This window comes from Schistocerca piceifrons, chromosome 9 (genome assembly GCF_021461385.2).
Source record: "Schistocerca piceifrons isolate TAMUIC-IGC-003096 chromosome 9, iqSchPice1.1, whole genome shotgun sequence".
In the NCBI taxonomy this organism is placed as follows: domain Eukaryota; kingdom Metazoa; phylum Arthropoda; class Insecta; order Orthoptera; family Acrididae; genus Schistocerca; species Schistocerca piceifrons.
This window is the reverse complement of record NC_060146.1, coordinates 65,251,731-65,268,489: the sequence shown is the minus strand read 5'-3', so window position 1 is coordinate 65,268,489 and position 16,759 is coordinate 65,251,731. Positions and strand designations below refer to the sequence as shown.

Below are 16,759 nucleotides of genomic sequence, written 5' to 3'. Positions count from 1 at the left end.
AGTGATCAAAAAGTCAGTATAAATTTCAAAAATGAATAAATCACGGAATAATGTAGATAGAGAGGTACAAATTGACACACATTCTTGTAATGACATGGGGTTTTATTAGAATCAAAAACATACAAAAGTTCAAAAAATGTCGGACAGATGGCGCTTCATCTGATCAGAATAGCAATAATTAGCATAACAAAGTAAGACAAAGCAAAGATAATGTTGAAACTTCGTGGCAGATTAAAACTGTGTGCCGGGCCGAGACTCGAACTCGGGACCTTTGCCTCTCGCGGGCAAGTGCTCTACCAACTGAGCTACCCAAGCACGACTCACGCCCCGTCCTCACAGCTTTACTTCTGCCAGTACCTCGTCTCCTACCTTCAAAACTTTACAGAAGCTCTCCTACGAACCTTGCAGAACTAGCACTCCTGAAAGAAAGGATATTGCGGAGACATGGCTTAGCCACAGCCTGGAGGATGTTTCCAGAATGAGATTTTCACTCAGCAGCGGAGTGTCCGCTGATATGAAACTTCCTGGCAGATTAAAACTGTAAAGCATGTCCGGAGTTATGGTGAGGCATTGGCGTCGGATGTTGTCTTTCAGCATCCCTAGAGATGTCGGTTGATCACGATAAACTTGCGACTTCAGGAAACCCCCAAGCCAATAATAGCACGGACTGAGGTCTGGGGACCTGGGAGGCGAAGCATGACGAAAGTGGCGGCTGAGCACGCGATCATCACCAAACGACGCGCATCTGTCGGACATTTTGTGAGCTTTGTTTTTTTTTTTTTTTTGGTTCTAATAAAACCCCATGTCATTCCAAGCATATGTGTCAATTTTTACCTCTCTATCTACATTATTCTGTGGTTTATTAAGTTTTCAAATTTATACTGACTTTTTGATCACCCAGTATTTCATAATTTATGGACAGCGTATGATCCTCAATAATATTAAGATCTCAACATAAAATTATATAGCCTACCGGTTGCACGTAACTGGCAGGTACATTGACATATGTTTCGACATCTACTGGGGGTGTCTTCATCGGAATGAAATTTTCATAAATGCTAAAATTACATTGCTAAAAAGCAATTATCAGAATTTAGAACCGATGTGCCCAAGCCAAAAGTGAAATAAAACGTTCTAGCGTTTTCGACGTGTGGCTAGGTGAGCCTGATGTTCTTCCCAGCTGGGCACACCTGGCAAAGGCTACATTTCACTTTTCACTTGAGCGCAGCTGTTCTAAGTTCTGACCATTGCTTTTAGCTATGTAATTTTATAGTTTATCATAAGTTCAGTCCGATGAATACACCCCTAGTAGGTGTCGAAGCGTAGGTCAATTTACCTACCAGTTATTTGCAATTTTTGGACTTCTGTCCGAAGATGGGTTTGATGCCGCTCTCCATGCTAGGCTATTCTGAGCAACTGTCTTCATTTCTACATGGCTATTGCAACCTATATCCATTTGACTTTGCTCGCTGTATTGGACCGTTGGTGTGTCTCAACAACTTGTAGCATCCACACTTCCCTCCAATATCCAAGTGATTCCTCGATGCCTCAGGTTGTCATAGCAGCCTATCACTTCGTTTAGTGGAGTTGCGCCTTAAATTCCATTTCTTCCCATTTCGATTCAGTATCACCTCATTAGTTACACGCAGCTCGAGGTCTTGTGGTAGCGTTCTCGCTTCCCGTACACGGAGTCCCGGGTTCGATTCCTCGCGGGGTCAGGGATTTTTCTCTGCCTCGTGATAACTGGGTGTTGTGTGTGTTCTTGATCATCATTTCATCATCATTGACACACGCAAGTTACCGAAGTGGCGTCAACTAAAAAGAACTTGCAATACGGCGGCCAAACTGCCCCGCAGGGGGCCTCCCGGCCAACAATGCCACACGATCATTTCATTTCAGTAACACGAACAACCCATCTAATCTTCAGCATTGTTCTGTGGTGCCACATTTCAAAAGCGCCTATTCTTTTCTTATATGAACTCTATTGTTGCCCATGTTCTGCTTCCACAGCAAGCCACACGGTAGAAAAATACAGGGTGTTACAAAAAGATACGGCCAAACTTTCAGGAAACATTCCTCACACACAAATAAAGAAAAGATGTTATGTGGACATGTGTCCGGAAACGCTTAATTTCCATGTTAGAGCTCATTTTAGTTTCGTCAGTATGTACTGTACTTCCTCGATTCACCGCCAGTTGGCCCAATTGAATCCGTTGCAATTCGATTACTTGATAAATAGTACAATTCTCAAGGCTGTCAATTCAACTAAATACCTGGGTGTTAAAATTACGAACAACTTCAGTTGGAAAGACCACATAGATAATATTGTGGGGAAGGCGAGCCAAAGGTTGCGTTTGATTGGCAGGAAACTTAGAAGATGCAACAAGTCCACTAAAGAGACAGCTTACACTACACTCGTTCGTCCTCTGTTAGAATATTGTTGCGCGGTGTGGGATCCTTACCAGGTGGGATTGACGGAGGACATCGAAAGGGTGCAAAAAAGGGCAGCTCGTTTTGTATTATCACGTAATAGGGGAGAGAGTGTGGCAGATATGATACACGAGTTGGGATGGAAGTCATTACATCAAAGACGTTTTTCGTCGCGGCGAGATCTATTTACGAAATTGCAGTCACCAATTTTCTCTTCCGAATGCGAAAATATTTTGTTGAGCCCAACCTACATAGGTAGGAATGATCATCAAAATAAAATAATAGAAATCAGAGCTCGAACAGAAAGGTTTAGGTATTCGTTTTTCCCGCTCGCTGTTCGGGAGTGGAATGGTAGAGAGATAGTATGATTGTGGTTCGATGAACCCTCTGCCAAGTACTTAAATGTGAATTGCAGAGTAGTCGTGTAGATGTAGAAGGTAATGTTGACTTCGGTGCCTGTGTTGACATGCACGCATGGCTCTACAGTACAAGCATCGAGCACATCAGTATGTAGCATCAACAGGTTAGTGTTCATCACGAACGTGGTTTTGCAGTCAGTGCAATGTTTACAAATGCGGAGTTGGCAGATGCCCATTTGATGTATGGATTAGCACGGGGCAATAGCCGTGGCGCGGTACGTTTGTATCGAGACAGATTTCCAGAACGAAGGTGTCCCGACAGGAAGACGTTCGAAGCAATTGATCGGCGGCTTAGGGAGCACGGAACATTCCAGCCTATGACTCGCTTCTGGGGAAGACCTAGAACAACGAGGACACCTGCAATGGACGAGGCAATTCTTCGTGCAGTTGACGATAACCCTAATGTCAACGTCAGAGAAGTTGCTGATCTACAAGGTAACGTTGACCACGTCACTGTATGGAGAGTGCTACGGGAGAACCAGTTGTTTCCGTACCATGTACAGCGTGTGCAGGCACTATCAGCAGCTGATTGCCCTCCACGGGTACACTTCTGCGAATGGCTCATCCAACAATGTGTCAATCCTCATTTCGGTGTAAATGTTCTCTTTACGGACGATGCTTCATTCCAACGTGATCAAATTGTAAATTTTCACAATCAACATGTGTGGGCTGACGAGAATCCGCACGCAATTGTGCAATCACGTTATCAACACAAATTTTCTGTGAACGTTTGGGCAGGCATTGTTGGTGTTGTCTTGATTGGGCCCCATGTTCTTCCACCTACGCTCAATGGAGCACGTTATCATGATTTCATACGGGATACTCTACCTGTGCTGCTAGAACATGTGCCTTTACAAGTACGACACAACATGTGGTTCAAGCACGATGGAGCTCCTGCAATTTTTCAGTCGAAGTGTTCGTACGCTTCTCAACAGCAGATTCGGTGACCGATGGATTGGTAGAGGCGGTCCAATTCCATGGCCTCCACGCTCTCCTGACCTCAACCCTCTTGACTTTCATTTATGGGGGCATTTGAAAGCTCTTGTCTACGCAACCCCGGTACCAAATGTAGAGACTCTTCGTGCTCGTATTGTGGACGGCTGTGATACAATACATCATTCTCCAGTGCTGCATCAGCGCATGAGGGATTCCATGCGACGGAGGGTGGATGCATGTATCCTCGCTGATGGAGGACATTTTGAACATTTCCTGTAAGAAAGTGTTTGAAGTCACGCTGGTACGTTCTGTTGCTGTGTGTTTCCATTCCATGACTAATGTGATTTGAAGAGAAGTAATAAAATGAGCTCTAACTTGGAAATTAAGCGTTTCCTGTGAGTTTGTCCGTACCTTTTTGTAACACCCTGTATAATCAGAAAGAAGATCCTAGCCCTAAAATTCATGTTAAAATTTTAGCAAATTTATCTTTTTTTTCAGAACAGTTCCCTTCCTATAGCCATTCTGCATTTTATATCCTCTCCTCTTCGGCCATCATCAGCTGAATTATTTTCCCAAATAGCAAAACTCGTCTACTACGTTTACAGTTTCAATTTCTTGTTTATTGTCCGCAGCTCGTGGTCTTGCGGTAGCGTTCTCGCTTCCCGCGCACAGGGTCCCGAGTTCGATTCCCGCCGGGGTCGGAGATTTTCCCTGCCTGGAGAGGACTGGGTGTTGTGTGTCTTTCATCATCATTTGATCGTCATTCACTCGCAAGTCGCCGTAGTTGCGTTAAAGAACTTGTGGAGCGGCGGCCGAACCGCCCTGCGAAGGGTGTCCCGGCCACCAATGCCATACGCTCATTATTATTCTCATTTAATTCTCTCAATATTGCCTGTTTTAATTCTACATTCCATTACCCTTTTGCTTTGCTTTTGTTGATGATCATCTCAAACTTTCTTTCCATTTCATCTAGCTGCTCTTCGAAGTTCTTTGCTGTCGCTGACTGATTTACAGTGTCATCTGAAAACCGAAAACATTCTTTAATTCCCTTCAAAATGCTTCTCAGTGTACAGATTGAATACCATCTGGGTTACGTTACAACGCTCTCTCGCCCCTTCTCAACTACTGCTTCCCTTTCAAGTCCTGCAACTCTTATGTGGTGTGCGTACTGTAAGACCTTCGGTACACACACCATCAGATTATTTGACTTGTCACTCTAACGAAGTAGGCGAGTGTCAGCAATATGTCTAGTGGCCTTATCGTGGCGTGTTTATCTTTCTGCCGTTAGGTCAGACGATAGAAATGCCACTTGCACGCTTAGCGTAGCAAATTGACGGTGACCAAATTTAAACAGAACTTGATTAATTTTCACATACAGTTATTAAAATAATAAAAATCATAAACCCTACTTAACTTGATTCTGGATGCTATTTACAATTGAAAATCTGAAGTTGCTTTGGTCTTGGTGTGTTAATCTTATTCTCACAGATCTCTAATACTTGACAAAGTGTCTAGTCATTTATCTTCATGGCTATGTACAGGAACATGGTAATCTTATTAGGTGCAGACTGTAACTTCACTATAGACTGGTACAGACTAATGCAGACTAATGCAGACTGACTGATCAGAGGGCTGTACACTCGTTATACCTCGCACGTTCATGTATCACTGCGCAAGTGTGATCCGCGAGGAGAAAAGTTTCTACATTAGCAGCAATCTCATTGGCTGCATTACATATTAACACGCGGATCGGTGGAAGCAGAATTTGGTCCGTCTCTAAGTCAGCGCCATCTCGTAGTACGGAGATGGATGAGCGCTGCGCCTGCACTGTTGTGCTTAGCGGGGCGCGCTCTAGTGGGAAAGTTGTGTACGCGCTGACTATGCGAAACTATGTACACAACATCTTATAACTGCTATGTGGTTTCTGTACAAGTTGTAAATAACTTTTCGCTCTCTTTAGGTTACCCCTAGTACCCAGTCAACGAATTCAAAAGCTTTTTCTAAATCTTATTTCTTGAGTCATCAGTCTGCTTACTGGTTTGATGTGGCTCACCACGAATATCTCTCCTTTGTCAACATTTTCATCTCAGAGCAGCAGTTGCAACCTACGTCCACAATTGTTTGCTTGATGAGTCCCAGTTCTATCTTCCTCTACAGCTTTTACCCTCTACAGCTCCCTCTAGTACCATGAAAATTCCCTGATGTCCTACCATCCTGTCCCTGTTTTCCATGCATTCCTCTCCTAGCCAATTCTACTGAGAATCTTCTCATTACTTAACGCATTTTAAACGTAGCACTTCGATCTTGCTTTCCAGTCTTTTTGTTACCCCATGAATCTTGTATATGTGGTATACTACCCGTCTTTCGCTATAATCTACTCCTATTCCCAGAATTTCCCTATAGCTAACTCCTATTTATCTCAGAATTTCGAACACCTTGTACTACACTCCTGGAAATTGAAACAAGAACACCGTGAATTCATTGTCCCAGGAAGGGGAAACTTTATTGACACATTCCTGGGGTCAGATACATCACATGATCACACTGACAGAACCACACGCACATAGACACAGGCAACAGAGCATGCACAATGTCGGCACTAGTACAGTGTATATCCACCTTTCGCAGCAATGCAGGCTGCTATTCTCCCATGGAGACGATCGTAGAGATGCTGGATGTAGTCCTGTGGAACGGCTTGCCATGCCATTTCCACCTGGCGCCTCAGTTGGACCAGCGTTCGTGCTGGATGTGCAGACCGCGTGAGACGACGCTTCATCCAGTCCCAAACATGCTCAATGGCGGACAGATCCGGAGATCTTGCTGGCCAGGGTAGTTGACTTACACCTTCTAGAGCACGTTGGGTGGCACGGGATACATGCGGACGTGCATTGTCCTGTTGGAACAGCAAGTTCCCTTGCCGGTCTAGGAATGGTAGAACGATGGGTTCGATGACGGTTTGGATGTACCGTGCACTATTCAGTGTCCCCTCGACGATCACCAGTGGTGTACGGCCAGTGTAGGAGATCGCTCCCCACACCATGATGCCGGGTGTTGGCCCTGTGCGCCTCGGTCGTATGCAGTCCTGATTGTGGCGCTCACCTGCACGGCGCCAAACACGCATACGACCATCATTGGCACCAAGGCAGAAGCGACTCTCATCGCTGAAGACGACACGTCTCCATTCGTCCCTCCATTCACGCCTGTCGCGACACCACTGGAGGCGGGCTGCACGATGTTGGGGCGTGAGCGGAAGACGGCCTAACGGTGTGCGGGACCGTAGCCCAGCTTCATGGAGACGGTTGCGAATGGTCCTCGCCGATACCCCAGGAGCAACAGTGTCCCTAATTTGCTGGGAAGTGGCGGTGCGGTCCCCTACGGCACTGCGTAGGATCCTACGGTCTTGGCGTGCATCCGTGCGTCGCTGCGGTCCGGTCCCAGGTCGACGGGCACGTGCACCTTCCGCCGACCACTGGCGACAACATCGATGTACTGTGGAGACCTCACGCCCCACGTGTTGAGCAATTCGGCGGTACGTCCACCCGGCCTCCCGCATGCCCACTATACGCCCTCGCTCAAAGTCCGTCAACTGCACATACGGTTCACGTCCACGCTGTCGCGGCATGCTACCAGTGTTAAAGACTGCGATGGAGCTCCGTATGCCACGGCAAACTGGCTGACACTGACAGCGGCGGTGCACAAATGCTGCGCAGCTAGCGCCATTCGACGGCCAACACCGCGGTTCCTGGTGTGTCCGCTGTGCCGTGCGTGTGATCATTGCTTGTACAGCCCTCTCGCAGTGTCCGGAGCAAGTATGGTGGGTCTGACACACCGGTGTCAATGTGTTCTTTTTTCCATTTCCAGGAGTGTATTTTACATAGTCGAAATTTTCATCTAGATCGAGAAATCCTATTTTTTTTTTTTTTTTTTTAGACTTGCTTCCATTGGCAAGCGCAAAGTCAGAACTGCCTCTGTGGCGTTTTCCTTTCCTAAAGCGAAACTAATCATGTAACAGATCATCAATTTTCTGTTCCATTCTTCTGTATATTATTCATGTAAGCTACTTGGATGCACGAGGTGTTAAGCTGATTATCCGACAATTCTCGCACTTACTATCTTCGGGGTTGAGTGGGTGAAATTTTTCCGTTGTTCTGATGGTACGTCACCAGTCTCATAGATTATACTCTCCAACTTGAATAGTCGTTTTATCACCAGTTTCTTCAATTCTTTTAAAAATTCCGGTGCGGTGCGATATTGCATATCCCTTCTGACTTGTTTGATTCCAAGTCTTTCAGAGACCTTTTAAATATTGACTCTAATACTGGATCGCATAAGTCTCCCAGAGTGACTCCAATTTCTTCTTGCGTCACGTCATCGGATAACTCCTTTCTCTAAAAGGGTTCTTCAACGTACTCTTTCCACTTGTCCACTCTCTGCTCTGTGTTTAGCAGCGGGATTTCGAACGCACTCATAATGTTACCAACCTTGTTTTCAATTACAACGAAGGTTGTTTTGACTTCTAAATGCAGAGTTAGTCCTCCCAATGATCACTTCTTTTTCGATTTCTTCACTTCTTCCCTGAAACCATTTCGTCTGGGCTGTCCTGCACCCCCTATTCCTTTCATTCATAAGGGATTTATGTTGCTGTATTCCTGCTCTTCCTCACCATTTTTGTACTTCCTTCTTTCGCCGATCAATTGAAGTATTTCTTCTGTTACTCACGATTTCTTCGCAGTTACCTTCCATGTAATTATGTCTGACTGTCGAACAGCTGTGAATGACCTTTTTAGAGATATCTACTCCTCTTCAAAGGCTCCAAGTGAGCCGCTACATGGCTTGACACAATAGTCTTACAACACACACGGCTGCCCTTCCGACACACAGGGAAGAGCAATATAAGATTTATTATTCGGAATTGTGTTACATTATCACTCTTAATATAGTCTGCAAGTGAGAATGCGAGTCGTCTGCTGACGTATGGGTCTGCTGTCTCTGCGGTGGGTTATGTGAATGTGGAGATGCAGTTTAGCCAACCACTGTATTACGTAGAGTGCGACTGCGCAGGACCAGAGAGACGCAAGTTCCCCGTGCGTTAACAGGCCCCGTTATGTTGGCAAACAGCCTCTGTGCAGACTCTCTGAGCCCTTCCGGCCACCGTGTGTGGACCCCGCACGAGGAGTGACGGTCAGGCATTCCCTGCTGAGACTCTGTTGAGTATAGACGCTCTGCGTTATGGCTCCTACAGTCATTTTAGTTAGGAGAGAGAGCCAGGTTGGATAAAATTGCTACTCCTATTTTGTGTTACTGATGATGGGCCAGCATTCCACATAACCGTACTATTAAGAAAAGTGAGTATCAAGGAGTATTTTTCCCGATTTTTATAAAATAAATGTTGTTGTTATGTATATGAAGATGAAATGGGAGATACGATACTGCGTGAAGAGTTTGACAGAGCACTGAAACACCTGAGTCGAAACAAGGAGTACACAACATTCCATTAGAACCACTGACGGCCTTGGGAGAGCCAGTCCTGACAAAACTCTACCATCTGGTGAGCAAGATGTATGAGACAGGCGAAATACCCTCAGACTTCAAGAAGAATATAATAATTCCAATCCCAAAGAAAGCATATGCTGACAGATGTGAAGATTACCGAGCAATCAGTTTAATAAGTCACGGATGCAAAATACTAACGCGAATTCTTTACAGACGAATGGAAAAACTGGTAGAAGCTGACCTCGGGGAAGATCAGTTTGGATTCCGTAGAAATATTGGAACACCTGAGGCAATACTGACCCTACGACTTATCTTAGAAGAAAGATCAAGGAAAGGCAAACCTACGTTTCAAGCATTTGTAGGCTTAGAGAAAGCTTTTGATAATGTTGACTGGAATACTCTCGTTCAAATTCTGAAGGTGCCAGGGGTAAAATACAGGGAGCGAAAGGCTATTTACAATTTGTACAGAAAGCAGATGGCAGCTATGAGAGTCGAGGGACATGAAAGGGAAGCAGTGGTTGGGAAGGGAGTGAGACAGGGTTGTAGCCTCTCCCAGATTCTATTCAATCTGTATATTGAGCACGCAGTAAAGGAAACAAAAGAAAAATTCGGAGTAGGTATTAAAATCCAAGGAGAAGAAATAAAAGCTTTGAGGTTCGCTGATGACGTTGTAATTCTGTCAGAGACAGCAAAGGACTTGGAAGAGCAGTTAAACGGAATGGACAGTGTCTTGAAAGGAGAAAATAAGATGAACATCAACAAAAGCAAAACGAGGATAATGGAATGTAGTTGAATGAAGACGGGTGATGCTCAGGGATTTAAAGTAGTAAATGAGTTTTGCTATTTTGGGAAGAAAATAACTAATGATGGTCGAAGTAGAGAGGATATAAAGTGTAGACTGGCAATGGCAAGGAAAGCGTTTCTGAAGAAGAGAAATTTGTTAACATCGAGTATTGATTTAAGTGTCAGGAAGTCGTTTCTGAAAGTATTTGTATGGAGTGTAGCCATATATGGAAGTGAAACATGGACGATAAATAGTTTGGACAAGAAGAGAATAGAAGCTTTCGAAATGTGGTGCTACAGAAGAATGCTGAAGATTAGATGGGTAGATCACGTAACTAATGAGGAGGTATTGAATAGAATTGGGGAGAAGAGGAGTTTGTGGCACAACTTGACAAGAAGAAGGCACCGGTTGGTAGGGCATGTTCTGAGGCATCAAGGGATGACAAATTTGACATTGGAGGACAGCGCGGAGGGTAAAAATCATAGAGGGAGATCAAGAGATGAATACACTAAGCAGATCCAGAAGGATGTAGGTTGCAGTAAGTACTGGGAGATGAAGAAGCTTGCACAGGATAGAGTAGCATGGAGAGCTGCATCAAACCAGTCTCAGGACTGAAGATCACAACAACAACAACATATAAATTTCTTAACTTGGTTCCTCACACCAACACCGTATTTCTGTTACCATTCCAATTACGTTATTTAAACTGCCAACTTAAAGTTAACCAATAAGCAGAAACGTTGTGTAGTGATGTTTGCGCTTCCGAAAGGTCGTAGGCGTCTTTCATTAAATTTCCACGGGTGCCATTTTCAGATTGAGGATGCCTGCCAAGGCTTTGCCGAAAGCAAGTATCGTGCTAAATAAACTGCTTACCCTGCTCTTCTTTATCACGGCTCCAAGTCCTTAGCGAGCATCAAACGCGTCTCATCATTCCTCAGTACTTGAATATCCTGCTTCCTCTCTCACTAATTTTTTCGAACGAATTTCTTAAGCTTCCGTCTGCCCATCATCACTCCGAAGTTGTGAACTGTGTCTATCTGTGTTCCTGGTTCGTCTTACAATTAAGTAATTTCCTAATCTCTCTCTGACAATGATGTAATCCAGTTGGAACCTTCCCGCGTCTCCACTTCTTTTCCAAATGCATCTCGTCCTTTTGTGAATCTTGAACAGAGTATTCGCTTGTAACATCTGAAATCGATTAGTATTTCCCGTCTCTCGCTCCCACTGCCAAGTACACACTCACCAGTAACCCTTTTTACTATTCCCTGCCCTCCAAGCGCGTTCCAATCTCTCATGATTATTAGCTTCTAGTCTCCTCTTAATACTAAAATACTCGTTCAGTATCGTCATATATCTCTTCATCTTCTACTTGCGGCCTTAGAGTGTATACGTGATCTGTCGTTGTCGGTGCTATCGACTCATGAGTACAACTGTATCACTGAAATGTCCACAATAGCTCACTTTCTACCCTACTTTTCTATTCATAAGGAATCCTACTCGCGTTTATCATTGCCCGCCACTGATATTACCCTACATTGGTCTGACTGGGAATCCTTATCATCTTCCCGCTTCACTGACCCACAATATGTTGTTGTTGTTGTGGTCTTCAGTCCTGAGACTGGTTTGATGCAGCTCTCCATGCTACTCTATCCTGTTGCAAGCTGCTTCATCTCCCAGTACTTCCTGCAGCCTACATCCTTCTGAATTTGCTTAGTATATTCATCTCTTGGTCTCCCTCTACGAGTTTTACCCTCCACGTTGCCCTCGAATACTAAACAAGTGATCCCTTGATGCCTCAGAACATGTCCTACCGACCGATCCCTTCTTCCACCCAAGTTGTGCCACAAACTCCTCTTCTTCCCAATTCTATTCAATACCTACCCATCTAATCTTCAGCATTCTTCTGTAGCACCACATTTCGAAAGCTTCTATTCTCTTCGTGTCCAAAATATTTATCGTCCATGTTTCACTTCCATACATGGCCACACTCCATACAAATACTTTCAGAAACGACTTCCTCACACTTAAATCTATACTCGATGTTAACAAATTTCTCTTCTTCAGAAACGCTTTCCTTGCCATACACATATCAAAAAAAGTTTAGCACCACGCCGGTTCCCAGAACTCCTCAAGATAGACGTTGACTGTGAATATTGTATCACAGACACAGTCCCTTTCACTGTTCAGAGATGTCACTAAAACCACCCCAATATGTAAACAAACACGCATGAGCAGCGCCTATTAGACAGACGCGGCTCGACAGCCGACCATTTCCTGTCATTCCAACAGGAAGGAGGTACACGGCTCGTGTTGTCTGTAGTTCAACCATGCTGCGGTTCGATCAGGTCCGCACTGTTACTTTATGCCAGGAAGGGCTCTCAACAACGGAAGTGACCAGGCCTCTCGGACTGAACGAAAGCCACGTTGTTCGGACATGGAGGAGATACAGAGAGATAGGAACTGTCGATGACATGCCTCGCTGCCGGCCGGTGTGGCCGAGCGGTTCTAGGCGCTCCATTCCAGAACCGCGCTGCTGCTACGGTCGCATGTACGAATTCTGCCTCTGGCATGGATGTGTTTGATGTCCTTAGGTTGGTTAGGTTTAAGTAGTTCTAAGTTCTAGGGGACTGATGACAGATGTTAAGTCCCATAGTGCTCAGAGCCATTTGAACCATTTGAACAAGCCTCGCTCACGGGCTACTACTGCAGTGGATGTCTGCTACCTATGGATTATGGCTCGGAGGAGCCCTTATAAAATAAATAAAATAAAATAAAATAAAATTAAATATTAATTATTTTTATCTGTCTGATTGGCTCTCCTATGAGTCGTCAGGTTTTGATTATTCGGTATCAGACGCTTGACAATGGCTTTTTCGTAAAGGCAATGTTACTCGTAGTTGACCGTGAAATAAAACTGAAATAATCGGACTTCGTAATTAAATCGTTTCCAAAGACTGCTGCGGTAGGTGCGGACTCATAATCTAAATCTCAATATTAGAATAATTTGCCAGCCATGCCAAAACGTCGTACAGAGGTGATTGTCTACTAAACAAAAAAATTACACAGTTAGTTAAATCAGATATATTCAATGAATAAGCCTACAGTTCATAATCCTACTTACTTTTATAAATATAAATTCTTTACAGAATCGAGTGCCTAGTATGGTTGCAACTCGCAGTAATTTTCTATATCATGAAATATGGCGGTGTGCCAGACAATAAACTAAAATACGTGCTTCTCGCACCACTTCAACGAAAGCTCTCCCTTTTTTTTTAATCAAACATACGACTAACGAAAATGTACTTTTGTTTTATCAGCGACACAGCGCTGCAGTTGTGTGCCATAGGCTTTATTTATTTGTCACTGATTATTTATTTAATTAATATCTCGCGTTTCCGAGGAAACTCACGCTCGGCATGCAAATGTGCCTTTATATTGCCCCCTGAATTGCGAGGCGAAAGGACACACCTGCAGGCGAGCAATTCATCTAAAGGCACAAGAAAATCTAAGTTATCTACAACTATTTACATGACTTACATTATACTGTATATTATACACAAAATTTGAATGACGCGCGTGCGCCGAAAAAGTTCTTATGTTGGCAAAACAGAGTGCGCGCATGCGCAGAAGCGTCTGTGTAACTACGGCACTGCCGTTATTTCGTAAATTTAGATCACGCGGCACAGTATTGCAGTTCATATTGTTCGTGTGCGCGCGCATTTCTTAGTCGTTGCACAAAGAAAATATTCCACCAAGATTACATATGAAGACTACATTCTATGACAGGTAACTTAGTTTTAAAATTACAATATTTGTTATAATACAATACAACTTTAGATTGTTGAATGTTCTTAGTTACATAGCATTGCAATGAAATGCTTCAAAGAAAAATGTCCGTATTTTTCAGGTGCGTTGACCTATACACATGGTGTCGTTATCACAGTTCATATTCATCTGCTGCACAATAATTTTTTACAGGTTAGTATCGTCGTGGTAAAGTTTTTTTGATCACAGTAACATCGTTGTATAACAACGTGATTGATACATAAGCATGTCCATTTCCTATTTCCATTATAGTCGTTGTGATGCAGTTCGTTGTGACAAAAAGCATTGTTTATTACAGATCAGACGTGACCCGTCGAGTAATTAGTCCATATGCAGTTCGTTTTCGATATTCCGTGGAAGCTTGGTTGCAGAACCTCGGACGGCACATAGCTGGCTTCGATCCTTGGACAGTCCAGGTAAGCGTGTCCGTCACATTTCGAGAACATTCCATTCCCTGAAGTTCCAACCAAAATTCTTCCACCCGTCGTGTTGTTTTCTGGACAGGCACTTTGTGTCCATTTAATCCAGTTAACATCTTGAAGTTGGGTACTGTAGTAATGTCGCTAGACGATGCACGAATTATGCACTTCACATATTCAGTTTTTTTTTAAATATAGCTCACCTAAATGTTCGTGGTTACTCATCGAAGAAATCGTTCATCGCGTTAACAAAGGTACGATGCATCATGAATGTCATTAACAGTTCCTTTCACATAGGTTTCTGCGTAGTTGCAGACTTAGTAATGTACGTTAATGTCCGTGAATAGTGGTTCACTACGCAATTTTTTTTTTTTTTTTTTTTTTTTAAAAAAAGTTTTTCACATTTTGGCACTCGTTATCGTTCAAATTTTCACACAGTAACAGTTACATTATACATCAGTTTAAAAAAAAAACATAAGTAATAATACATACACACGTCACATATTTTCTTAGCATAAACATAATACAGTTGCACATAAACATGTTTACATCATCATTACATAGCTATAGGTTATTACATTGTGTCATATTTGATTACATGAATTGCAGATATTTACATCCTCTTTAGCGGTTTTGCTGGGATATTATCGATGTTTTTTGTGATGTCATCTGAAATTAAAATAGGTTAGACACAACATTCATTACATCAGTAGGCAAGACCAGGCGTTTTCACTACTCAATAAATATTCAAAATAGTAAGAGAGAGAAAATGTTCGATTCCTCGCGTTTTGTGCGTGTGTGTAGTGTGTCTGTGTGGCCTTGACTACTGGTAGATGCTTTTCTTGCTGAGAGATGTGCGTCTAATCTATTTCTCGAAGTAAAAGATCGCTTCACAGATGACGTCTGTCGGTTCGTCAGGTGTCATAGCAAGTCAGTGGTACCTACAGTCACAAATATTCCGTGAAAAATTTATATATCATTCACTGCTACGTAATCATAAATTTTACTTTAATATTCAGTCTTCTGTTCGGTCAGTGTGGCGTCTATAAGTTCCACACGTTTACACAAAGTGTCATTACATGCCTTGATTGCTATGAGATCAGATTTAATTTCGTCATTTTGTGTCTTTAACTGTTCATTTTGTGTCTTTAAGGTTGCCATGTTTTCCGCGTTCTGCATCCTTAAGGTTGCCATATTTTCTGCGTTTTGTTTCATTAGCATTTGTAACATGTTGGCAATGTTTACTGTTTGCAAGGTCTCTGCCCCCGCCGCGTCATTAGACGTGACGTCATGTATTAACATGGGCTCTGACTGAGACTTTGAAATTTTTGTGGTGGACGGCCTATTGTCAAAATTTCCGTTGACACTTGCGTCAATATTTGATGTATCGTCACTACCGGTTGCTGTCGTAAAGTCATTTTCTAACATTTGTCTCTCGTCCGAGTCGGATTGCGTCTGAATAGTACGTCTTTGCTGTTCCATTTTTGCGTATTGTTTTCTAGTTATTACCATGCCACACGTGCTATATATTTCAAGAAATTAATGTTTGACACTGGTTTTAAAATAAAATGCAGTTGAGCATGAATCGGTCGTAGCAACAATGGCTGTCTGTTAATTTAAAAATATAAACTGAATTTGAGATTATTGGTAATGGCTGCTGGCCACGTTACATGATATCGTACAGAAGTCGGCCATATTGTACACTCGTGTATTGGTATTGTTGCATACGTTATTGTTTAAGGAAAAATACTGAGAATGGAATTTATCACTGAAACTGTTATGCGGAAAAGAAACACTACAGAATTTTACTGAAAAGCTAATACACTGAATTATACGTCTGGTCAAGCCTGCTAATGCAAAGATGCTGCGTCTTACCTTATTTTGCTGGAAGCTTCTTTGCGTCTTCCCGCAAAATTTTATAATTGGCAAATATCTTCTGATTTTTTTTTATTTCTCATATAGTCAAGTCCAGGACCAGAAGGTTGATTTTTCACATGAAACAAAGAGAACAATGTAACAAATGACAAAATAACAAGTCCTGTCACGGTCGCCAATATAAAATAAATAAAATAAAATAAAATAAAATAAAATATTAATTATTTTTATCTGTCTGATTGGCTCTCCTATGAGTCGTCAGGTTTTGATTATTCGGTATCAGACGCTTGACAATGGCTTTTTCGTAAAGGCAATGTTACTCGTAGTTGACCGTGAAATAAAACTGAAATAATCGGACTTCGTAATTAAATCGTTTCCAAAGACTGCTGCGGTAGGTGCGGACTCATAATCTAAATCTCAATATTAGAATAATTTGCCAGCCATGCCAAAACGTCGTACAGAGGTGATTGTCTACTAAACAAAAAAATTACACAGTTAGTTAAATCAGATATATTCAATGAATAAGCCTACAGTTCATAATCCTACTTACTTTTATAAATATAAATTCTTTACAGAAT

General features: G+C 42.8%; 1 non-coding gene across 1 annotated transcript; it reads right to left on the bottom strand.

The window, feature by feature from the left end:
* Positions 1-241: 241 nt before the first annotated feature.
* On the bottom strand, positions 242-316 carry Trnas-cga. The gene has a single exon. It is a non-coding gene; the product is annotated as a tRNA-Ser (tRNA).
* Positions 317-16,759: the final 16,443 nt, after the last annotated feature.